At 38.1% G+C, this 26,327-nt stretch overlaps 1 protein-coding gene across 7 annotated transcripts in view; it reads right to left on the bottom strand.

Moving 5' to 3' along the window:
* Window positions 1-26,327, bottom strand: part of SIPA1L2 (signal induced proliferation associated 1 like 2) — a 245,073-nt gene that overhangs the window by 145,966 nt on the left and 72,780 nt on the right. For 5 of the 7 annotated variants that reach the window (XM_058309532.2, XM_058309530.1, XM_023591318.3 and 2 more), the window contains one exon: window positions 4,617-4,751. The exons of the other annotated variants lie outside the window; for them this stretch is intronic. The gene's annotated coding sequence lies outside the window, so the exon portion shown is untranslated. The remainder of the gene's footprint in view (window positions 1-4,616; window positions 4,752-26,327) is intronic. 7 annotated transcript variants of the gene reach the window in all.

The raw sequence follows: 26,327 nt of genomic DNA, 5'->3' as shown, positions 1-26,327 counted from the left end.
TGGATGCTGGGGATGGTTCTATGGGCACCCAACAATTCAGTCCTTTTAGGCCGAGAATACCTGCCATTGCCCAGAGTGGCTGAGGAAACACCAGCCCCCTCCTATCCTCTTAGGGCATGGGGTTGGATCCATAGGCACCCAACAGTTCAGTCCCTATAAGCCAAAAGTAACCTCCATCATCCAGAGAGGCTGTGGAGACACCAGACACCTCCTATCCTATTCGAGGTGGGGGGTGGATTCATAGGCATCCAACAGTCCAGTCCATTCAAACCAAAAGTGTCTGCCTTTGTCTGGAAAGGCTGTGGAAACACAAGCCCCCTCCTTTCCTATTGGGGGGTAAGGGTGGTTCTATAAGCACCCACCAGTCCAGGCTATGTGGGCCAAAAGCACCCGCAGTTACCCAGAGAGGCTGGGCAAACATAGTCCATCTCTTGTCCTATTGTGAATGGGGGTGGAGCCCCAGGTACCCAACAGTAGGGCTTGTCCTAGCCAAAAGAGCCTGCCATTGTCTTGAGAGGCTGAGGGAATGCCAGCCCCTCCTATCCTATGGGGGGAAAGAGGTGGAGATGGACTTGAAGGCACTCAATGAACCAGTTTGTGTGGGCAGAAAACTCCTGCCATTGCTTGGAGAGGCCAAGGATACCCAGCTCCTCTCCTATTCTATGGCAGGGATGCAGCCCCAGGTGTCTGAAGTATTCTGTCTGTGTTGGTGGAGAACACCTGCGGTTGCCTAGACTGCCTGGTGCAGGTCCCCCCAGCTTCCTCTCTGCTGGAGGTGGGGCTGGAGCCTAGTCTAGGGCTATAGCCTGATCTTGGTGGAAAAAAGCCAGTCCCTAACTTCACTAGATTTTCAGTCAGCCAGCTTTCTTCTCATGCCAGGGGTCGAGACAACATAGTGGTTACCGGACTATTTCTAACTTGGACAGGCTCAAACCCTGGTTGTTTCTAGGATTATACTTTAGCCAGCAGAGTCTACTAATCAGTAGCTGAAGTCAGTGGACAACTGTCTCTTTCTCCACTGTTTATGGGAAATGGAGCTTCTAACTCCAGTCATGGAATAGCTCCTGAGGCAGCTTGCACCGCTAAAGTAGGATGGGAACTGGCCTCTTCAGCTTGGCTTGCAGTTTCACAGTGAGGTGGTACAGTTCCCCAGTTTCTTTCCTCCCTGCCAAAGCTGGGGCTTGGGTTTAGGTTAGAGCTGCAACCTGATCTGGGTGGAAAGAAGCCAGTCTCTACCAGTACTGTGATTTTTCAATCAGCCCCTCTTTCCCTCAGGCTGGAGGTGGAATCAAAATAGCAGCCACTGGCCTCCTTCTGACCTGGACAGGCACAAAGTTTAGTTGTTCCTGGGATTATACTTTAGTCCACTGAATTTACTAATCAGTAGCTGAAGTCAGTGGCACACTGTGTCTTCTTCCCCTATTTTTTGGGAAATGGAGCGTCCAACTCGAGCCACAGAATAGCTCTCGAGGCGGCCTGCACCATGGGCACCTACCTCTGTGGTATAGTGGGCTCTACTCACGAATCCTTTCTGCAGATGAGCAGTCAGTCTCCTCCTTTCATACTTTCAAGGATATGGCAGGATGCTCTTCTGGTCTCCTGGGGATCCCAAACAGGTGCTTTAGATAGCTCTGGATAATTACTAACTGCCCTATAGCACCAGTTGACTCGAGGAGCTCCTTACTCTGCCGCCATCTTGGCTTCCCCCCATATTCCATTTTTTTCACAACTTTAAGCTCTCTGCCCCATATTTGAATATTACATGAAAATTAATTGGTGGCATGGAGTATCTCTTAGCCTTTGACAAATGGAATAAATCAGTTATAACTGGTAGCTTTATATTCACTATCTAAAATGGCAATTTATACTCATAAATGTAATACAGTATGACAGGGCAAAATTACTTCCACTGACAACATCAGGTTTTGATCCTACAGCAATGTACAAGACATAGCTCCCAGTCACCAGACTCTAAGCTATAAGTTTTGGACTCACTAAATCTAAAGAAAGATAAAAGAGAATTTAATAAATGGTTGAAACATCAAGGAACTAAGTTCCCAGTCTGCCAGACAGTATGCTCAAAGCCTGGGAAACATCCACAGCGTATGTTTTTCCAAAGCTGTCATAATTTAAAGTCTCTCTACATATCTCCTGTTTAATCTAATTTTCCGTCATGAATGTTTGGTTTCAGCTCAAATTGAATCAACATTTCCATTATAAATCTCTATTTTCACATTTTCCTGGTTTGATTGTTAAAATTCTTTAGCCTGAAATATGACACATGTAGAAGTTTGAATTTTAATACCCTTCATTGGCAAAATGGTTTTATGACAAAACCAAAATCACACAGTGTTCTGCAAGCCAAATGTCTAGAAATTAATTTAAGCAAAACAGAAAACAGAATTCTGTAGAAGATTCTCCAGTTATAAATTTTCTTCCAGATTCTTTCAAGAAAAAAGAAATATATCCAATGGGTTTTTTATTAAAATTAACTGTTATACAACTGAAAAGAATTGCATTTAATTGTGCATATTGAATATGGAAATGAGCCTGTGTCCACTGCTACTGAATGCCAATCATTAAGTTTGCATCAAACATATTATATCTACAAGTTGTAACAAATTCTGTACCGTATCATCACTAAATTTCTTTTAGCAAGTTACTTGATGATATGTGCAACATAAAAGCAACAAAATCATCATTATTTAATCAAGGTTACTAATTTTTATATATATTAAACAGAAATATAAGTAAGTCATATTCCACATAAAAGAGATATAATATTCAAAGTTACAAAGTTTGGAGTTTCAAGTGACTAGACCATCCTTAGAGACATGTTCTCTAGCTAAAGTAGGAGAGAATTCCAAACCACTTCTTTGAATATAGACTCTAACAGCTGAAAGGATGCACCAGCACACATTTTCAACACAACTGTTTTATTACCCAACACCAATGGTGAAAAGAAATCTACCTGATACTCAAAGTCAAAGGTAAATTACTGCTGTAAAGATCTAAGGAAGTAGACCATGCCTGAGATTTGAGAAGGTGGGAATTGGAAAAAGGTATGAACAAGTCAACTTCCAAAGTTTGTCAAGAAGACTAAGCCACAAACCTAAAATCATGTTACATCATTTTGGAAAGTGCCTGAAAAATTTCCCACCTCTACTCCCAAATCCTTCTTTCCATTGGCAACAAAGCTTTGTCTCAATAACATGGAGCAGAATATTCTTACCAAAGTCTTTATATAGAGAGATGGTCCTCATATACAAAATACTCTTTATGGGAAAACTAGAGGAAATTTAGTTTAACACATAAAAGTTCATGGATGCTCAAGACCAAGTTCTTATCTAAGGGACCAAAACAGACACTTTTCCTGCCTCTCTGTCACTGTTTAGGAAGAACCACTTTCCGCTAACCCTGCTTCACATAATATTTGAAACCAGTTATGCAAGGCTCAGGACCTGAGAGAAAAGGTCAATCCTAAAAGAAATCAGACTACAAAATAAACAAGCCTTTTAATCAGACTAAAAGACAGAGCTTACAACACCAAAAACATACTTTATCAAGCTGTCAAAATATGTAAACTGGTGAGAAACTGTTCTCCAAAACAACCAAAAGTTAAATCTGTATTCCAATGAATGATTTTGCTTTTAAATAAATAAATAGCCCTCCTGCCTAAAAAGAACAGAAGACTACTGACTGAAAGAAATAGTTGAGGTGGCACAGAATGAACCATCAAATCCTAATTTCTCTTGGGTCTAAATATTTGGGAAATCTAATGACTTAAGATGCTTGTATTTCAAAGGATGTGTTATAATGTGGTGCCAAAATAAACGCTATGATACATATCATAATTACACTATATGTTAATTTGTTGGTGCCTAGCAATTTACAAATATAGAACATCCCTTTTTCTGGGAACAAGCTCTATTCTGGTTAATGGATAGACTTACAAAATATTCTTATGTATACAAGTACCTAAACCAAAAGTATAAGAACAAAATACTAAACATGCTTAAATAAGAATAGGTAGCAATTCATTTTTCTTTACATTCCCACATTAAATAATTCAAAATTTTTCAGATCTAAATCATTTAAAATGTTTCCAATTGAAAAACCCCTAAAATTTTGTGTCCATCATCCTTGTTTGAAAGAAGATACCATAAAATGGCTAATAACATAGATGGGCTCTGGAGTCAAAAAAGAACCATAGCTCCACACTTAGACAAGTTACGTGACCTCTGTGACTCTGTTTTCTCATCTGTAAAATGGTTACAAGGATTGAATGAAATAATGTAGTAAGGTTAAAGGACACCGGCACACATATGTAATGTATTCTACAGTTATTATTCATCATAATTCTTAAACCTGCCTACCATATTTTTACCTCTAATTAAGATATTTTAATTTGATTTTTTACTTATTCACTAATTAAAGACATCATAAATGACAAAGATATCTTAGGTGTACTTTTCTTAGAATAAATGTCATTAAAGTTATCTGTGACAGACTCCCACAAAATTTCTCTACCACTGCCAGTGACCAAATGCCTGCCATTGCCATTTGTAAAATATAAACAACAAAATTCCAAGGATAGCAGTGCAAAGCTCAAATACCTCCATTATAATATTGGCAGAACCATTGACCAGGCTCAAGAAGAAACCAGGAATGTGAGTCTTGGCTGACAAAGGTCGACCTCTGAGAGGCTAAGAAACTCTTGACTCAGCAGGATACTCAATCTGTTGAGCAATCTAAAAATGAACAGAGCAAATGATGTTAGGCAGAGAGGAAGGGCCTCTGGAGGAAAGTGCTGGCAATTCTAGCATTTCTAACACAACTGGAGATTCAGGTAGTCTGTGGAGCTCTCATAATCACACTGGCTCTTAGGGCCCACATACAACCCCCACACATCATGACAGAGGGCAGTGACTCAACAATAAGGGAAAGGGTACTAACAGATTTGATCTCCAGAACCCTAAAAGAGTGAAAAGAATGTGTCACAAGCAATATCTGATTTATCTTTCTGCATGAGGGGACTCATTCTGTGAGGCAACAAAACTCCCTTTCCAGAAATCTCAAACTACTTTCAAGTCTTTACCACTGGTACTAGCAGGAAGAGCAAGAAGGAGGAACTCAGTTTGAGGATCTAATCTTGTTGGTTTCAAGCTATCCAGACAAAGAGAATCAGTATAGAGGAAAGGTGCTACCCTTAAGAGCTTTTACTTTGCTAATTTCTACTTTGTACAATTACGAAATCCCCCAGTCTTGGTGTTTTATCACTACATTCCCTCTGCAACCACCAACTCTCCTCCCCCACCCTCCCAAAAATGTGTACACACACACACACACATCTGAGAAGGCAAGAAAAACAATGTCAATAACTTTATGGCCATAAGAGGTACACAGTTGCTACCTAAATTTTAAGCAGAAAGCTCAAAATTTCCCCTGACATATAATACTAGATCATCAAGAAAGTGAGAGTTGTTGGGCTAATTCACCAGTAATGAGAACAACAAACTTTGACCTCAGCACCTAAATCCACAAGTGCCTGTGTGCATGTGTGTGTGTATCGTGTTCTTTTTCCCTTTTTTGTTACCTACTCAGATCAGCTGACAAACATTCCAGAGAGAGAAGTTTTATCTACCATTTTTTCAATGCAGCCTAAAATTGTTCTGATTGCCAATGGAGGTACTAGTTACATAGTTCTGGACCAGGATATACCTCTTTCAGCATCTCCTTTATGAAGCAACAGAAAGTTTGCTTCATAAAGACACAATTTATTTAGTGTCTTTAGTTTGCAATCTCCAGCCCCACAGGTTAAAGTATAAACATCATTGTAAGAGTAAACATCATTATGAGTAACAGCTGAATTCCTCCCGCTTATCTTATTTCAGCTGAAACCCCTGGGCTAGGGCCTTATCTATGATTCTTACCTATACCTATGATTTCTTGGTGATCAGCTCCTTAGGCAAGACCTTGAGGGATTCAAATTAATCTGGATTCTTCCTATTTCTTTCAATTGTGAAAAGTCTCAAAGTTTTAAGACCCACTCCAGACCAGAATACTCAAAATGATTTAGTTTAACTTCCTTGTTTGTACAGGAGGTGAAGCCAAAAGGAATTCATTTTCCTCCAGGTCACACTGAGCCTTAATGCCACCTAAACTTTGACGGGTAGAAGGAAACCTTGGATGATATTTTCTCTTCTGCTTTCTTCAGGGGGGCAATTTTCAGAGTCTATTCTATACTCTCTGATTCAAATAGCCCCATTCTTAAACCCATAACCTAGCAATTCTGAATGGCCTCACTGCCCCTGATTTTGAACTGGGCAGTAAGCACTGAGATTGAGGATTCTAAAGGCAAAGATCTCATTCCCTTGGCACAAATGTAGTTGGAATGACTGATGCGGAGCAGTTCTCATTGCACAGCAATCTCCCCACAGTCCTCTACCGCAGCTGCCTGTCTCTGAGCCTGGCACTGTTAGGAGCCCCACCCCTGGGTCTCGGCATATCTTACCCCAGGAGCACCCTGGGGTCCATGTGCTCTTCAGAAGCACACCAGCACCAACCCAGAACTAGCTACTCTGAACTTATCTCTACTGGGTTTTTGTTTTGTTTTTCTTCTTACATTTGTGCAGATCGGAAGACCAAAATAAGTCTGTATCTAATGTGTGCTTGCACAACTGCAGTCACTGTGCTTTATTAGAAAGCACTTTAACACCGTAACACCAAGATGTACACTGCATGTTAAATAGTCTCTAGAAAGTCCTATTTCTACTTACCAAGCACTCACCTCTCTGTAAATTACAAGTTCAAGTAAAAAGCACAATTATGAGAACTAGATCATAAAGAAGTAGCACCTGCAAAATCAAGTCTGAATTTCCTTTGACATAGCCTTTGTTGCAACCAGTCTCTTTCTAAAATCTTCCAGTTGTTTAGGCTCCTCTGTTCACTTCTTACTTCCTATATTACCTATTTATTCCCTTTCAATGAGGGTAGAAAATCTACATGGTAGAAGGGCACCGAAGTGAGGTGGGAAAACTAAATAGGAGGACAAGGCTCAGCCACCGGTGTTGACATGGGCTGTTGGGGGGGAGGGGGAGGAGCTGTGTGTGTAAGCTAAATGTGTTAATTCAGGCTTACCTGGAATGTGGAAGTTATGTGTGGGGGTATGTGTTAATTCAAGCTTACCTAGAGAATATGTGTTAATTCAAGACCTATCTGATACTCTTAAGATAAAACATCTGAAACTCTAAGAAACTAACAAAAAATCCTTTTGCATATAAACACCAGGGTTTGACTCCCCACTCCTACATCCTCTGTATTAAAAAAAACCCAAAGATCCTATTCTGGGCTCCGGTTTTTGAACAGCAGTTTCTGAGCCAGCTGGTCATTAATAAATTTTCCTTCCAAATGCAATCGTTGAATCTCTCTGCTTCCACAACAGTGTCTCTGGCAAATTACAGAAGTGTTAGGGGGCAAAGGCAGCTAAGTAGAAGAAGGGAGGATAGTAAGTAGGACGAGCAACTCAGGGGGAAAAAGGGAAATGAAAGAAAGGAACTGGGTATAGATAAAAAGAGGAAGAGAAGGGGGAGAGGGAGAGAAATAGATTCATGTGGTGGAATAGTAGTGGTAAATTTAAAATTTGACCAGAAACTTCTTAGTAACAGTGAAGTTTCCATCAAGCACCTCACCACAACACTCACTGCATTGTGGGGTAGATACCACAGCAATTTCGTAAAAGTTTATCTCTTAATTAATAAGTGTACCACTTACTAATAACGTATTCATTTCAGTAAGAAAGTAGCTCTAGATTCCACTAGATACATTAAGTAAAAATACATTTGAAAATAAACAAGACATAAAACCCTTAGCAATAAGTTCTAAGGATTTCCTGCATTCTATCGTCCAAGTGCCAAAAAGATTTTCTTTAACAAATATTGAAGAATGACATTGATACTTTTTTCCTACACTTCACGTTTACTAACAGTACACAAGTCCTAAATTCTTTTGCCAATTTATGCATCTATGAGATAAAATAATAAGTCAACCTTTTGGTTCTTAACAAGTGTTCAGTTAAACTTGGACTTCATCCCTCATCAACTTTACATGTTTATTTAATGCTTTATTGATATTTAAACACAAAGGAAACAATCATGCTTGTGTGCTTGTAAAATCGAATTAATGCTTTCAAAAAATACAGTTTGCAGTACACCCTCACTAAAAAGCTGACTCTAGGCACATCCTCCACAAAAGCAGAGCACAGCTATAACCTGGGAGGCAAGGACTGGCTTCATCCTAACACATCAGGAAATCATGTTAATTCTTCAACTGAGCTGAAAATCTCTGTTATTTTAAAAGTACTTTACCCAAATCCATAACAGTAAATTTTATTTTACTGTTACAGTATAAATAATTTTATTTCCTTTTTGTGCCAATTACTCCAATGTATTAAAATGTCCTCTGAAAATTTAATATCTATAGTTAATGATGTAACAATTTTAAGTTATCAGTAAGATAAATATAAATAGTACTGAATTGCTATCACCCACCTATAAGACCTTAGGAATGTCTCTCAAGGCTATGTCGTAATTTCTCTACTGTCTGTGAAAAGGCAAATTTCAATTTATGGCTTGTTAATCCTCAAAAGCATTTCAAAGATAACCTAACATTAAAATAGAGATTCTGAGGTAATCTAATCCAATCTCCTGCCTACAGGCAGAATTGTACTTGCACCATGCTTTAAAAATGTGGGTATTTCATCTACCAGGAATTTTTCATTTTCAGTAGGTCTCATAGTATAATGAGTCATTCATAGTATGCAAAGTGCATCTTTAAAAGATGTTTTCTCATATATGGTACATAACTATTTTATCATAAAGTTCTAAATTTATCCATTCCAATATTAGACATCAGTGCCAAGGTGATCTTCGTAAAGTACATCTGATCATGGTTAGTTTTCAAAACCTTCAATAAACTGCACTATTTTAATAAACCTTGAAAACTTTCAATAGTTTCCCTCTGCCACAAAATAAAATGCAAATTTCTCAGTATAGCAATCAAAGCCCTTCCCAACCTGATTCCATTCTATCCCATTTCCTAGTATCTAAGAGGTCAGGGGACTAAGTTAAAGTAACTTACAAAAAAAACCCCCCAAAAAAATGATGGCATAAGGAAATAACAGTTCCTTAAGATACAGGCTTGCCACTGGCAAGGTGCTTGCATTTACCTTATTTCATTTAAGCCTCATAACAACCCAGGGTGATAAGAAAAATTAGCATCTTTTTATACGTGAAGAAACAGATTTTAACAGGCCGAAAACCCTAGCCAAAAGCATATTACTAGCAAATGGTCCAGCAGGTATCCAAAACCACATCCGGCAGTCAGGTATGCCCACCACTTCACATTCAGCAACCAAACCAAGCCCCACATTTCTTTTACTCATATATACTCATACCTAAGTGTATGTATATAGCTTCCTTGTCTGTACGTAAAGGACAAAAAGCAGGCTTTGCTACCCACTAATTCCCTCAGCTACAGAAAAAGAACTAATTTTTCCAAGAATCTTTAAGAAGCTATTTAAAGGAAATTGTATAAATATGTGCTCAACCAGGTGGCTTAATCTGCACCAACAGTGTCTCTTACTATACAGTACCTCTGTGTAGCACAACCAGCCATTGTCTTCCAGAGAGGAGCTTGTGATTTATGCTGCTGTTTGAATAGAACAAAGAGACACAAAGCCAAGCCATAATGTTCTTAACTATACCTTCATATCTAATTAGCAAAAGAAGCATGTATCCTATAAAAAATTAATATGCATGATGTACTAAAAGATTTTGTCAAAATACAGAAGAATCAATCCTTCAAAAATTGGAATTCCTAAAATTAACATTAATAGATTCACAAATATTTTTAATGGTCATACACATGTAAATGTACACAAAAAAAGCACATGCATGTGTTTCTGCCAACCCCACCCCAAGACAAAACTTACTTTTTTCTGATAGAAAAATTAGAAAAAGGATTTTTCTCTCATACACGGGGCAGACACTGAATTATACCCATGTATACCTTAGACAGCTTGGGACACAGGTAATGTTTTACAAGACTTAATGATTATAAATACTTTCTAATATCAAAGTGCTTAAATGACAATGATGATCTTAAACTCTCAAGATATGAATCTTGACATACTTATATTTTTTATTTTTAGGTGGTACTGGGGATTGTACCCAGGATCTCATTGTTGGAGAAAAATGGCACTTACTGGGACATGGAGACTGATATGACCACAGGCAGAAAAAGAATTTATTGGGAAGCTCTCCCAACAGAGGGGGTCTGAAGAACAGACTTCAGCCCCCTCCTGGAAGGGGGGAATTTTAATTTATATAGTACATTCCTAGGTGGGGAAATGATAGTGGGAGGGGGTTGAGGATCTGAGTGAGGTTCAGGGGCCAATAGGAAGCCCTAGAGGTAAAAATTTTTCCTGATAGTGACCAGAAGATAGTGGGTTAGGAGTTAAGGTTTTTTGGAATGCTGCAGGAGCAGATGTTTCTTTGATATCTGTAGGGATTTTATCTCCCTCTGATATGCAGGTAGGAAAGGTTTCCACTTCCCTTTACTCCTGTCTCTGTATGGTTTCTTTGTTTAACCTGTGGGGAAGTGCTGTCCTTGGACATGTAGGCTTATGGGGGATGGGGTTAGCCTTTCCCGAGTGCATATTAGGGGAAACCGAACTACAGCTTGTTAATTATTGCAAACCTCTAACATTCCTAACTCTTTGTTTATACATATATATATATATATAATGAGGGACCTGGGTATGGGGGTATACGGTACTGGGCAGGATGGAAGGGTGAGGGGATTTGAGGTGTTGGCTCCATTCTGGCTACTTTCTGCTGTCAAGGGGCAGAGAAAAGAAGTTTCCTTCTATCCTGTACAGTGGGCTGTGGTTTCAAGTCCCGCAGGGGTTGATATCGTTCATGCAGCAGAAAGACTCCATTTATGTATTCCTGGGTTGTTGACTATACGATTTGGTGTATGAATTGGAAAGAAGATGATCATGGGTGACATCCTGGATGGCTGTCTGGATAAACTGAGTTATTGCATGGAAGATGTATGAACCTGCTGATAGAAGAAGAATGAGAGTTAAAATTGTGGTAAGGATAGGAATTAATTAGGAAATTTAGGGTGGTCTGTGAGGTTATTGCCTCCAGGAGTCTGAGGGGAAGGAATAATAAGATTACACATTCAGCATTCAACATTAAACATTAATGGCATTAATGGTTGACAGTGAAATTACAGGATTTGATGTGCTTACACATATAGAGTTTTAGTTGGAATAAAAAACTTTAGATTACTAACTGTAGTTTCATAAGTGTTTTTGAGTGATTTTTAATTAATTTAAGAGTTCCAACCAGCAGAGCCGCATAGACCAGTATGGTGATCAAAACGACCACCTTCTCCCCAATTTATATAGTTTGAAGCATAGGCAACAAAAATTATTATTGCTGAATGTAACATTAAAAAAACAAAGACAAAAAAATAAAAAATAAAGAAAAAAATTATTATTAATTTCCCTTTTGGGCTTGGAGCAGCTGGCACTTTAACTTATAGGTTAAACCTAGTTTATTGTTGTAAGGATCTGGTTACAAGAGTCCTGCTGCAGTGTCTGTAGCACTGAAAGCATACCTTGCCCCTTCTGAGAGAGGGAGGGGACCAATGTAATCCACTTGCCATTGTGCTGCTGGAGTCTGTCTCACCCAGTATGTTTCATCCAGTGAGGTGACTGTCACAGTCATTGGAGTGAGCACAATGGACACTGGTGGGTGATGTTCCTGAGCTGCTGGTGACTGACAGGCAATTAGAACTGCTGGTCTAGGCCTAGGTCTGATAACCATGAAATTTGCTTTTTTGGTAGAGCCACTCTGCTGCTTTTTGAGTTTCAAAAGTATGGCTCTGGATCTTCATGAGGACATCTGCCTTAACAGTCTCAAGAGATATTAGAGGAGGGGGCAGGGACATGGTAGACAGTTACTTGTTACTGCTGGCAGGCATTCCAGATGTTCTTTCACAGATTTTTCTTCTTGACAGGGGGCAGTTTACAACAGTTCATTGTTCTTGTTTTGCACTTTGTTTTCATCTCATAATTGTGACTAAAACTCAAGTGGCGTTTGTTTAGAAAGTTGCCTTTGCCACAAACTCCACCCAAAGCCAATACTGGTACTGGCTACATCCAATTTACAGGGTAGGTTAAAATTCACCCTCTTACTGCTTGAGCCTCTGTTATTGTTTTAAAAGCAGCCTGCTTGGCGGGGGTGAGGGGGGAGCTTTTATTTCCATGCACAACTTTTTCTGATTAACACATATAATGGTTTTAATATCTGAGCTAAATGAGGGATGAAGTGTTTTCAATACCTTAATTATATGAGAAAACATTATACTTCATCAGTTACAACAGAGAACAGAGGGTATATTTTTTTTGTTTTACTTAACTAAACACCATTTAAGCATGTGATAGACAGTCAGGACTTGGTAGTTTGTTCTAATTGTTTGCCTATTTTAGACTCTTAAGATTCTTAACAATAAAATACATTCCATACACCCTACATACATAAGTTACTAAAATGATTTTGGAAACTGTCTCAAAGTAAATTTTTTAGAACATGTAATTATCATGATTACATTAATTAACAGGTATTTTATTTTAGCAGTGCAGAAAAAAACTTTTTTATTATTTTATGAAAACTTAAGATTTTTAATAGAATTAAAATTATTTTTCCCTATGACCACGGTAATATGCAGATTGAGGTACCTTTTAATCATCAATTCAGTTTCTGTTTAATAATGATTTTTGTAATTAGCCATTTGAATATTTCAGTTTAAGCAATGGTTTTACAAACTTTTTATAACTATTCATAACCACATGGAGTATAGTTACTTTATTTCAAGACAACTCCACCTTCACAGAACACATTTTCTTACTGCTACCACAATACCTTCTACAACTTGCCTCATGCATTCAAGTTTTGTTTTACATACTTTCACTCATACATGGGAAGGAGGCACATTTGAGCTATATCTGCTCCTAAATCTTAACATGCTTAGAGGTTTGGTTAAAGTAGTTAAGAACTGTGATCGTTGAAAGGAAAGAGAATAATTAAAAGGTTCACTGGGAACTTCCCTGCCCCCTCACTCACCTAATTCAATTATCAAATAATTGCTAGTAAATACCTCAGAATAGAGGACAATAGAATAACAGTGCCAAATCTTCTTATATGAAAGAAAAATAAGCACCAGAATGCCTACAAGTTTATAATTATCTTTTTTTAAAAAAACTTTATATATATATATATATATATATATATATATATATAATTTTTTTTTAAAGGAGGTACTGGGAATTGAACCTAGGACCTTGTACATGGAAAGCAGGTACTCAACCACTAAGCTATATCTACTGCCCAAAGAAAGTTGGTTTTTCCCTTTGTTTTTTTGTTTTTAGGAGGTACAGGGAATCAAACCTGCAACCTTGTACATGGGAAGCAGGCACTCAACCACCTGAGCTGCATCTGCTCCCCTAAACTTTATTTTTAAAGAAGTTTTAGATTACAGAATAGTTACATAGAAAATGTAAGGGATTCCCATATACCCCACTCCTTCCCCTCTCACATTTTCCCCTATTAAGAACTTCTTTCATTAGTGTGATACATTTGTTAAAACTGATGAACTAATACTGAAGCACTCCTACTAACCATGGTCTATCATTAACATTATGTTTACACTTTGCCCTGTACAATTTTATAGGTTTTGACAAAATGTATAATGGCCTGTATCCCTCATTGCAATATCATGCAGAACAATTCCAAAGTCCCCAAAATGTCCCATGGTATACCTATTCTTCTCTCCCCCTCTCTTCCTCTCCTCAGAACCTTTGGTGACTACTACCTTTATATCAATGTTATAAGTTCTTCCATTCCTAGAAAAATAAGTCTACTTTTATCCATAGTTGTATTCCCCACTAATGTTTGTTTATTCCTCAATCTTGAGGATTTGAGAATGGTGATGTCCACTTTGCTTCCAACTGAGAAGAGACTTAGATGAATGGAACTGTCTTGCGTGCTGTTATACATACTTTGTTTTTTGGGGGATGGGTGTTGTCCATCATCATCATTTTGTTAGTTGTCCTGGGGGAGTCTGACGAACTGGAGAGTAGGTATTGGCTGCAACTCTATTGAGATTCAGGGTTCAACCAGCATATGAACAAACCAAAGATTAAAGTCTCTGGGACATATATTTAAAGGGTATAATGGTAATTATAGGTTCAAATAAAAGGAGCAGAAGAACCATGTGTAGGGAAATTATAAATGAGTCTAACAATACTACATTGGGGAAATAGGTTAACATATATTCCAAGGTAAAGCCCACCAAGAGGGTGCCAATTTCCTGGGGTTGTGTGCCCTGCCTACACTGTCCAGATGTCTCTAGAGCCCTTAGGAGCTCTTAAGGCTTAAGGCATTGTTTACTATGGCAGTCAGTGAGATCTTCCTGAGATGTAGATAAGCATAAACTCTGGAATGACCACTTTGAAATCTCTTAGCCATAAAAACTCTTTTGTATTTAATATTTCCCCCTTTTGGTCAGGGTCTTTTTCTAAATACATCGCTAGTAGGCACTTGATAAAATAATCCATTGGTGCCAGTGAGGCCTGTCCCCAGGAGTCATGTCCCAGGCCAGGGGTGGAGGGGTTGCAGATGGGGGAGCAGGGGATGGGTAGCAGTGAGCTTATGTACTGAGTTTGGCTTAGAGAGAGGCCACATTTGAGTAACAAGCTGGTTTTCAAGAGTTAACTGTTAGGCAATATATATGACTAGGCTGTTTCAATTTTAATCAAAATTATCTTCTATCTTAATCACAAAGTTACTAAAACAGATCCTCTACTTGTTTAAAGCCAGGAATTCCTTGTAAGAGAGTGTGAAACCAACTACAGTCTAAATTGAGCATGTGAATCCTTTTTAAAGGAATTAACAAGATGTACACATTTGTTAAGAGGACAGGCCGTCCAACAAGAAACTATATGCTCATTTTCATACCTTTTCTTCCTGATAAAAATTAGCCAAGGAAACAGATGGTCAAAGAAGCACAAAAACAGCCAATCATATATTAAAATACAGTATTTCCATTTCTAAGAATATGCTAAAATTACAATAAATTTGACAGCAACTTTGAAGCATAATGATTTTGACCAAAGACTACTCAGCAGCCAGTAAGCTTGTACTCCTGCAGAGTTCCCTGTAGCACAAAATTGAAAAGATGGACTAAATTGTGATGCCTAAAAAAAAATCTGCATTTTGGGACTATCTAATTTCTAATTTTTTGTTATACACATTTCTTATTTGTTTTGGTGTATGACTTAAAACCTTAAATTAAAGCACTTGACTCAAATATATAATAGGATCTGTGGAAGTCTGAATGACTCAGCTCTTTGTGTTTGTTTATAAATATAAAATCTAGTTACTTTACAGAAATATGGGAAAAGAAAAAAATAAGTGATCACAGTAATATTATCATTCTTACAAAGGTTGTGATTTCTATCTTTTTCTAACTTCTTGTCCTTTGGGCTTTTTCCCTATCAAATATAGCTTTTGGCTGATAAAGCATGATAATTATTTTGAAAAATTCTAAAAGTGCAGAGAAAGGTAAAGCTTTTCTTAACTACACTTAATAGCTTGATATATATAGACTTCCAGTTTTCATTCACATGTAAATATTATCTAAATGTTTATAATTTAACAGTAACAGTGTTACAATATACTACATATATAGTACTCTTCCATAACCCACTTTTTTCACTTAATGTATAAATGACTTCTTTCCATGTTAATACATAAGATCTATATTACTTTTTCTAATAGATCAAAGCTTCCTTTAAGAGTTAAAGATATAGATGCACAGTTGCTAGTCAACATTTCAGAATGTACAATATTTAGAGACTGAAAAAAGTTCCTTTTTCTTTTCTCCCTTTGGTATACAAAAAGAAATCAACAATCATATTGCTATTACACTGAAAAATGTACTCTATTAAGAATACCCAGATTTTAAAAATGAAAAAGCCATTTTCATCTTCAAGCAGACCAGGAATCCAGTCTCAATCCTAAAGGCTAAAGGAAGCTAGAGCCATTTAGCTACATAAATTGTAGTGAACTGATCTGAAGACTGTAAAGGTCCATTTTGTACTTCCCAGGCTATTTTCAGCTACCTGGATATAGAACATAACCTTTCTTCTGGAAATAAAGATGTCCCTTTCACCTCAAAAAAGACCTCAGCTCTTCATAGAAGACTTGTCTACTGCCATCTGAAAGAGGGGGTAGGGAGACTACAAGACTACTATTATTGTATGAAATTTCCACTCTCACTGACATTTTTCATATATTTTTACAAAAGGGTTTTTATGGCCTACTCCTCCTTAGGCAGAGTCAACACACTTTATGAACCTCCCATTCCTTTTAGGAGATTTCACGGAAAGATGTTGCCCAACTAGGCAAACAATGGCATTTAATAATACAGTCACGGACACCGGAACTGCCAAATGTAATCAGAGACATGTGCTCATCTACTCTACGTGGGAAAACTGAACACAGTCCCACAAAAATTACAGAGTAGTGTGTTAACGAACACAGTTCATTCATGAATTAATTCTACTCATTTATTGGTGTCTACTCCATTTCAGGAACTGTGTGAGACATTGGGGATTCTGGAAGACAAGGACTCAGTTCCTGAAAATAGCAGTCTAGTACAGGAAGAGGCATGCAAACATTTAAAACAGGTTGATGTAGATATTACAGAAGAGAAAACTGCATAGTGCTATGGAGGAATCAAGAAGAGAATAGTCACTGTCAGGATGGGGCTCATCAGAAGTTTCCTCAGAGGCGATGAAACCTAAATTGGATCCCAGAGGAGGAGCAGGAGGTTTGCCAGCAGGAATGGGAAAAAGCATTCCAGGTAGAAGAAGCAACTGACGAAATTAAGGCATGAGAGCTCCCAAGGAAATAAGGGGTACGGGGTGGCCACAACATAGAGAACCAAGGTTCTTAAGAAAGAAGCAAATGAGGGTGGGTGGCAGATGGTTTAGGAATCCATATTTCATGTCGGTGCTTTGAACTTTGACAGGCAATGGCGTATCAAATGAAGTCAATCAGGAAAACAGCAAGACTGGATATTTCCTAAAATAATGCTTGTCTCTAGCAGTGTATCAGACAGGGCTCTCATAGAAAAACAGAACCGGTAGGATGTACGTATGTGTACATGGATGTATATGGAGAGAGTGAGATTGATTTATTCCAAGAAATGAATTGTCTTACACAATTGTATTTTCCAAGTCCCTGGAGAAGTAGAGGTGTGCATCTGATGAGAGAGAAAATGGCAAGAATTGAACAGTCTGCAAACACAATATCTGAGGAAGTAGAAAAAAAAAGAGAATAAGAAATCAGTTGAGGCAAGAAACGTTTCTGGACTTGAGGTTTTTCTGTTTGTTTTTTGGGGGGTAGGAGGAAGATAGCAATTAGAAGGCAAGAACCTTTGGGTCCTTTGCTCACAAAAGAACCTACGGGTCATGGTTACAGGTACTAATGTTCTCTCACTCTTCCCAAATAATTATGTAAAAGCAGAATTTCAACAAATGCCAAATCATTTTCCAAAACAACTTATTTTCAAGGTAAAGCTTCAAAGAAGTCAATGAACATTCACAGTATAATTAGTGATGCAAAGTACTGTATATATGTTATCATTTTCTTAAAACAGAAAAAAAAGAATATAAACAAGTATCTGCCTATATATATGTATATCACCTCTGGAAAACAAACTGATAATATTGGATGATGTAAGGAAGGGAAGTGGAGGGAAGGGTAAAGGTTAGGAAGAAAATTTTTTCCTGAATATGCTCTTTTGGACCATGTAGATACACTTCTTCAAAAAAAAAAAAGTTTAAATAAGCTGTTAATTAAATAATAAAGCAGAGAAGCGGACTTGGCCCAATGGATCAGGCGTCCGCCTACCACCTGGGAGGTCCGCGGTTCAAACCCTGGGCCTCGTTGACCCGTGTGGAGCTGGCCCAAGTGCAGTGCTGATGCACGCAAGTAGTGCCCTGCCATGCAGGGGTGTCCCCACATAGGGGAGCCCCACGCACAAGGAAGTGCACCCCATAAGGAGAGCGACCCAGCACGAAAGAAAGTGCAGCCTGCCCAAGAATGGCACTGCACACACAGAGAGCTGATAAAACAAGATGACACAACAAAAAGAAACACAGATTCCTGGTGCCGCTGATAAGGTAGAAGCAGTCACAGAAGAACACACAGCGAATGGACACAGAGAACAGACAACTGGGAGGGGGAAGGGGAGAGAAATAAATCTTTTTAAAAATGATAATAATAATAATAAAGCAAACTTCTGCCACCTCCCACACCTACCCCACCACATACACCCAAAAAACAGACTTTCATATGCAAGTCATAGAGTTGGAATAAATAACATACAGGGGGGACGTGTATCCACAGGCAAACTTCCCTAATCATGTCTATGTGACCATGGGATATGGGATCACAGCTCTTTTGAAAAGCTCTTTTGGGTGAGGTGGCCACAGTCCAACAATCAGATAATTCCTAAGGACAGAACCATAGGTCTCATCCTAGTCATGTGTGTTTCTAGAATCATAATTTCCATGGCTTTCAAAATGTATTCTGAGGATCATTTGCAGGTGGGGGGGAAGTAGGAGATGGCAGACCAATCTAGGAAATAGTACCAACATTACCACCATCCAAATCCCATGTTTTCACAGACTTTCTTGGAGGCCCTCCACAGTGTTTAATGCAGCAGTTTCCACTGATAAATGATGAATCAAAACAAAGTCATCTGACTCAGTACTAGATACTTTCCAATTTCTCAGTCTTTATGCAGTTTTCTCTAAAATAACAAACATTTGAGAAGAGATCCCTAATCTGCAGATCCACGGCTAATTGTGAATGTTATGACAAAAGCATAAACAACTCGGCTCATAGTGGCTGTCTTCACATCTGTGCTGTGCAGAGCTAACCTGATACAGAATTAAGACTGAGCGTGAAACACTACTATTCCAAACTATGATCCCTGTTCTTCTTCAGTGCTAATCCCAAGAAGCAGCAGAAAGCCAATTTTCTAGAAGTAATTACATAATCCACTCTTACAAACAAGCTTGTCTATAGAGTAATTACTTGAGCAACAGGAAAATAAATATTAGTATGAATAATACTATGGTAAGCAAGAAAATGCTGATGGTAGAGCCAAAATCTCCAAGGACTCCTAAGGTTTCTGTAAACTACAGATTTAAGAGTTGCATGGTTTCTTCCGTAGCTCTGTGGCTGCCTTGTCAATAAGGTTCACAAGATGATAGCTTAGTTTGGTAAGCAAACACAGCTGAAGGGCCAACCCTTCTCCCCAGGGAACATTCTCAGATAACAGAAATAACCCCAATCACCAGTTCAATTTGCTTCCTACCCTCCATATACCTCTTCTCAATTCATAATTAGTGTGAAACCCAGTATATCTATTGTGTGATGTTTACCTTCCCACAGTATTCAACGTCACAGAAGACAAAACATGTTTTATAACCCTGAGCAATGATATGTTCAACAAATATACCTCAGTCATTTATTATTTCAACAAACATTTATTATACACCTACTCCAAGGCAGGTAATAAACTCTAGTTCTAGAAGTATATCCAAAGAGTTTGACAGAAGACAAGACTCCCACGGTCTGGTAAGAATATCAATACAATGCATACAACAGGACACAAGGTCACCTCCACAGAGGAAGCAGTGAGTAACTGGGGCTGTTGGGGCATACATCCCACAGGCGATGGCACTTCCCTCAAGTCCTGAAGGGTGAGTAGGCGTCACCTAGCCCAGGTGAGAAGAAAGGTCATTTATTCCTGCAGAGAAAGCAGCATGTGCAAAGGCAAGAAAGTAAGAAAGAGCAGGACAGACATGGGGATGGATGAAGAAAACCTGTAGCAGATGAGGTATAGGGGTGGAAAGGCTGACGGAATTTGAAAATACTTGAGTAAAACTGACCAGAGAAGGCCCTTCAAGAAAACAGATGGGAAACTGCAGGAGAAACTTCTCTTGACTTGATCTGTAGGCCAAATGGGACAGGAGACCTTGATAATGCCCGGCTGCCCTGCCACCACCCAGGGCTTCCACAAGCGGCAGGTTCCCTTCCTGCAGGCACAGCTTAGCCACACAGCCAACACCAGCACCCTCACCCCAGGGCCCAGGATTCCAGCCTGCCTTTCACACCTCACATTTCTCTTCCTTCCCGCTGACTCGGAGACTTTTCCCCTCTGAACCCCCTTTTCCTTCTCTTCAGGCTCTACTGCTAATATTTCTACTTTCACACTGCCCATCGTCTTTATCCTACTTTTTGATCTTCCCAAGGGCTTTTTCTAATTATTTCCAAAAGAAGAGATTTGAAAGCAAAATTCTTACATTGTGAAAATATGTGTAGAATTAAAGCTGACTATATTAGAGTGTAAGTACTTGGTAGAAGATTACTGTGAACTATTGGAGGATCCAGGCGTTATGAAAAGAGTCTTAGAAAGACTGAAAAACATAGGGTAAATAGTTAAAATAGGTATGCTATTTGATGTTGATGAGAACTTTCATTCTCTGGAAAATTTAAGTAGGAAACTTTTTTAGCTAATAATTACAAAGAGATGAGATACACTATTTGCCTAAAATTTGGGGGTGGGGAAGAGTTGAAGGAGGGATTTGAGGCACAGTTTTTTAAAACTGAAAATCTCCTAGTTCAGCTTACATTTCAAGTTTAGATATACACTATGATGGTCAGTATTATTTCTCTTCTTGATCATTTTTATTTTGCTTCTGTATGTCCCTAATTTACTCCATCCTATTGCCTTAGATTATAAATAACCAGCAGGGACGAAGACTCAATCATTCAGAAGTCCAACCACACATCAGCAAGAGGACTCTTAAATACATTTTGATGGTGATAATAGTAGCTGTGATTTTCTTGATTATTCCTGTGTAGAAATGGAGAAGAGCTTTCAAATGTCTGAAAAGGCATTATACTCTTACCTACCCATAAGATGGAATTTAGAATTTTTCTCAATTTCAGCTGCCCACTGTCACTCTGGATTTTTGTTGTTGTTGCATGAAATATTTATTAATAATGCCACATCGACAATTTGCCAAATGGCATCTCACTGTATTCAAAGGAGAGTGTTCATTACTCAAAAGACCATCTGTCTAAGAGCTTAACAGACGGTTTAAATAATCACGATCTGGTGAAGAATGTATGGCCGCATTATTTCAAGTCAAATATTTACATTTCTCAGAATTTTAAATATGAACGTTCTTATTCAGTCACCCGTCACAAGTCAGACTTAATTACTATGGCATTTTTCTTGTTCTTTATCACAGATATTTTCAAGCTAATATAGATATTTCAGTAGAAGTATAGCTTTAACTTAAAGCAAACAGGAATGCCAATCACACAAGGGTCTGTGCAGCCACATTAATTTATGTATGAAATAGCCCTGACAGCAGCAGTATTTCAACCAGAAAAGCAGTTAAACAGTATTACACAAATCAGAAAAACATTTGGAAAAAAAGAGCTGATTCTGCCTTTCTAAGCATTAAGAATTATGGCTGCTGCTGCTGCTTCAGTGAAAATCAGTAGCAGCCACAGCAGTAATAGTACAAAAAGTAGGATCCTGGCCATACCTCTAAAGCAGGGATCCTTAAACAGGTGTTCTGTGGAAAGATTTCAGGGGTTTTGTGAGCTTGAATTGAAAATTCAAAAAAACCATTATTCTTGTGGGGATATGTTGGGGTGGATATGATATATTTATTAAATAATACACAGTACAGGGTGGACTTAGTAAGGGGTCCATGGTTTTCACCTGACTGGCAAAGGTGTCCGTGGAACAAAAAAGGTTAAGAACCCCTGCTCTAAAGTGACTCTCAACAAATATGGGAATCCGGTCAAGGGAAAAGAGCTTGGTTTCATCTACAAACACATCCAATACCATACTATTTTCCAAATGCAAACAACAAAATCTAAAGCTGGAGAAACTTCCTCATTGAGGGAAGGCATTTAGCAAGAAAATTCTAGAGGCATATGCATTAAAAAAGAAACACTAAAAAACTCTTTTCAAAATGTTATTTAAGATATTCAAGAATCTTTTAAACAAGGAAAAAGAGGCAAAATGGAAGAGGTGCTGCTAGATTAAACCAATTCACTAGGCATTGGTTAAAAGCAGTGGGTTCAGATGAGGAATGATTAAACAAAAACAGTGGGTTGGGAGTAAGGAAACAGGCAAAGACGGTGAGTTGAAACAGTGAGGACTCTGGAGAAAAACAAGCCTGTGTGAAAATCCTCTTTCTATCACTTACTAGCTCTGCATCCTTGGACAAACAACTGTGCATTTTTGAACTTGCTTTGTCATCTATAAAGGGATAATAAAGTATATGGTAGGACTGGCAGGAAGATTAAACAAGACAATATTATGCATGAATTGGGATCTAATAGGTATTAGGAAAAAACAACAAAAAACCACTGTTTTATTCTCTTCTCCTATGTTTCACAAGAATAACTTCAGTTTTTATAACAGGACCCAGAACTAACTCTTCCTTCTTTCATAAGATGAAAGGGTTGGATCTGAAACAATATGTAATCTAAGGTTCCTTACAACTTTGACATCCAATGACTCTAAGGAGTAGTTGTTTGCCAGTTATTTTTACTGCTCCACGCTAGACCCTGTGGAGGGCATATCACAAACTAATTGCCCTCAAAATGCGAATGGTGAAGATGAACTATGTGAATTTGAAAAGTAAATAAAAATGGAAGGCAATGCACCCAAACTGATAAGGAGTACTAATAGAAGGAGATTTAGGAATTTAGAGAAAGAGAAAAAAGCCTGGTGAGAGAGGTTGAGATGCGCACAGTGCCTCAAAGGATGATTCCACCCTACCTCAGAGAAAAAAAGGGCAGCACACACCAGGGTGTGCAAGGTTTGATGGAGGGATGATAGATAAATGGGTTTGGATGGGAGCAAATGACTCACAGTAAGGGTACAGCAAAAGCTAAAGCTGGAAAGACTATTTGTTTAGCTAAAGTATTGTACCTTAAAAGACAGAGCAAGGAGTTTTAACTTTATCTTGAAAAAAATAGGTTTTAAGGCAGAGAGGGGTTTCCTTATAAAGTATGGCTAAATCCTCTTCCCCTGTAAGACTGATTTTTTAAAAATCAACTCTTTCTATAATTTGTGAATATTACATATAATTCCTAGAATTCAGGCACGTGTTTATGGTCACTATGGAACTGAAGCCACTGATGAGGGACCAATGACATTTTTTTGATTAAGAACAGATAAGACATCACCAAAATCAAAATTCTGGTAAATCATGCTCATTCTATCACATAAAGTATCAGACCAGTACCTATCACAAAGTAAGCTGTCATCAAATGTTAGCATTAATATTAATATACTTATATGCTGCATGTTTTTCTTAAAAGATTTTTAGGTATATAGTTGAAACCATGATATTTGTGACTCTCACCAACTTACAGAATTGATGTCATGCCTGACACAGTATTTGCTGCATAAAAGGATGCATAAATGAATGGGCACTTACAATAAATACAGTGCTCAGAGTGAAAACCAGGAAAAGGGGAGAAGGGAAAAGAATTTCCACAGGGACCCACCTAGATCAAGGGAATGCAAAGCAGGGTCCTCTAGTCAAATATCACCCACATCAGTACTGTAGTGGGATCTCCCCAAGCTCTGGCCCCACTTCCTAGAAAGTGGCCACAGAGGGAACTGCCAAAGGGGAAGAAGCCAATCCAGGATTTAGGTAGAGGAGCTGCTCAACTGCCGACTCTATAGTCTTCTCTCTGTGCATCTAATTACCATTTTGCTCTCTTCATAAAGTATGTCTAATCCCCTTCTACTATAAAACTATATGAAAGTCTATACTATATACTATAGTTGACAGTTTTATATACTATAAAACTACATAAAATGATATAAAATTTCCACTATATATGTTGATTTTTAAAAATCAAAATTCTAATAATCCATGTTCATTCTTTCATTCAAGCATTGATTAAGCATCTATCAATTATTAAAGCCCTTGACATGTATTGAGAAATAAATAAGGCATGAACCCTGACTTTAGGAAGCTTACAGTCTACCCCAGGAGACTGATTAATATCAAAGTCTCCCCACAACATTGATATCAACTTCATCTCTAAGAAAGCACTTTTTCCCAATAAAATAACTATTAAGGACCAAAATGGATACATTTGATTTTATATATTTCTATCTTGTTCTATTGTCTGTCCCTCTGAGAGATAAATGTTAACAAGCACTAGAAATATTTAAATGCAGTCATCAGGGGAAAACAGAAAAGGAGAAAGGGAGAAAAATCGTTAAGCTACCTAACAGTGCCTCAACGGCTAGACTTCTGAAACTTCAAAAACAGGACAAAGATATCAATACAAAACAGAGTGGCTTACACAGGAAAAAATATGGTTAAGAAGCCAGAATAAAAGAAGGGATGAGGAAATAAAATATTTGCATTTAAAATCCTATTTTTAACAAACTTACTTTTATCAAAATTCTCAAACACCAAAGCTTTCAACAGGAAAACTTTTTCTACAATGCTTCCCTAAAAATAGCTTCCTTTATTCTTTCTCAGGATACAGTTTAGATATCCTGTCAGTTTGCCTGTAAGAAGGCTGGTCTAATGAAGAATGAAACAATTACTTAAATACAGCACAATATTTATACAATGCCCTGGTATCTTGACAGTACTGTGCACGTGCTGATGTTTTCTTTCTAGATATGTGATCTGTATTCAGTCCATGTTTTTGTACTCTCTCTGGCCTTGCAGCTGTTGCACTGACAAGTTTTATGTTGTTCTCAGACATTCCACAGAGTTTGTCAGTTTAATTTTATCTAACAGGCTAAAAAAGGTTCAATTATTTTTATTAAAATAACAATAAGGAAATAATTTTCCACAATGAATTTCTGAGTCTTCACACCATCCATCTGTGTTTGTAATTAACAAAATTAAATGTCCCTTTTTTCTCTCGATTGAGTATTTGGCTTGCTTCCTTATAATAACTGCCTATGGAATAAAAGCAAGTAAGTTAAAACAGAAATTGAGTTCTGGGATTTATGCAAATTAATTAGTCGCTTTTGGCAGAGGCTTTTAATTTAAAATCAATTACAATACAAATATCTGTAAAACTTCTAGACTCTAAATAATATCACTAACCTCTGCAGTACCAAGAAAATAAGTGACACTTCTATTGAACAAATGAAACCACCCAGTGAAATACACTTATGTTTCAGTTCTGTTACCCCAGGACCTAAAACTAAACAGAAAAATGTTTCAGACACAACAGTTCACCTCCATGGTAATTTGAGGTCAGAGTGGAAAAGCAGGTATTTGTGAAAGAAAGCCTGAATGTAATCTACCAGCCAGGGCAAACTTCACCTGCTGAAAACTAAACTGGAACAATATAAATTCCACCACTCCTATCTTTAAAACCTCCAAGGATGGGCAAACATGGAAGGTTTCCCCAAAGCCTAACTCTAATCAGAATTCCTGAAGACAGACTCAAACCAAATATCACAGAATTCAGAACATAAAATTGCTATGCCATGTACAGACTATCACCAAGTCCAAGACAAAGGAGACAGATGATATATAATCCACCTTTTTCAACCCCTCCTCACAAAGCCTCAACTGCCAAATGTAATCTAAGAATTAGCATATGCAAGGATAAAGGTCCAGACCATGATGACATCAGCTTCAGAGAAAATCAGCAGATTCAAAAAAGAACCAACCCGCCCGCTCAGTCTTTGGAAATTGCACATAAATGAAGAGATGAAAAGGACGGAACAGCAGGAGATAGAACTCTACACTCTAAGTCCTAGAAAGCGCAAAAACCTTTTCTAATCAAAATCATTCTGCAAATTCTCGGTTATAGAAAAGTTCACGGGGTGGGGGGGGTGGAAGGGGGGATCCATCCGTCACAAGGTATTAACTCCTCACAAGGGTATTAACTCAAAAGTCGCTTCCCTAGCAACCTCAATATTGCAACAACTTCCTCGAATAGCACCCTGAAGTAATGACAAGCCAAAGTTAACGCAAAAGATTATCAGCAGTTCAAAGATCACCTAAACTTGGTGACAGCCACTGAACAGAACATAGGATTCCTTAAAGATGACACTACGGTCAAAGACAGCATGAATGTATACAGTCT

This window comes from Dasypus novemcinctus, chromosome 13 (genome assembly GCF_030445035.2).
Source record: "Dasypus novemcinctus isolate mDasNov1 chromosome 13, mDasNov1.1.hap2, whole genome shotgun sequence".
In the NCBI taxonomy this organism is placed as follows: Eukaryota; Metazoa; Chordata; class Mammalia; order Cingulata; family Dasypodidae; genus Dasypus; species Dasypus novemcinctus.
Note: the sequence above shows the minus strand (reverse complement) of the source record. Positions and strands in the feature narration are given on the sequence as shown.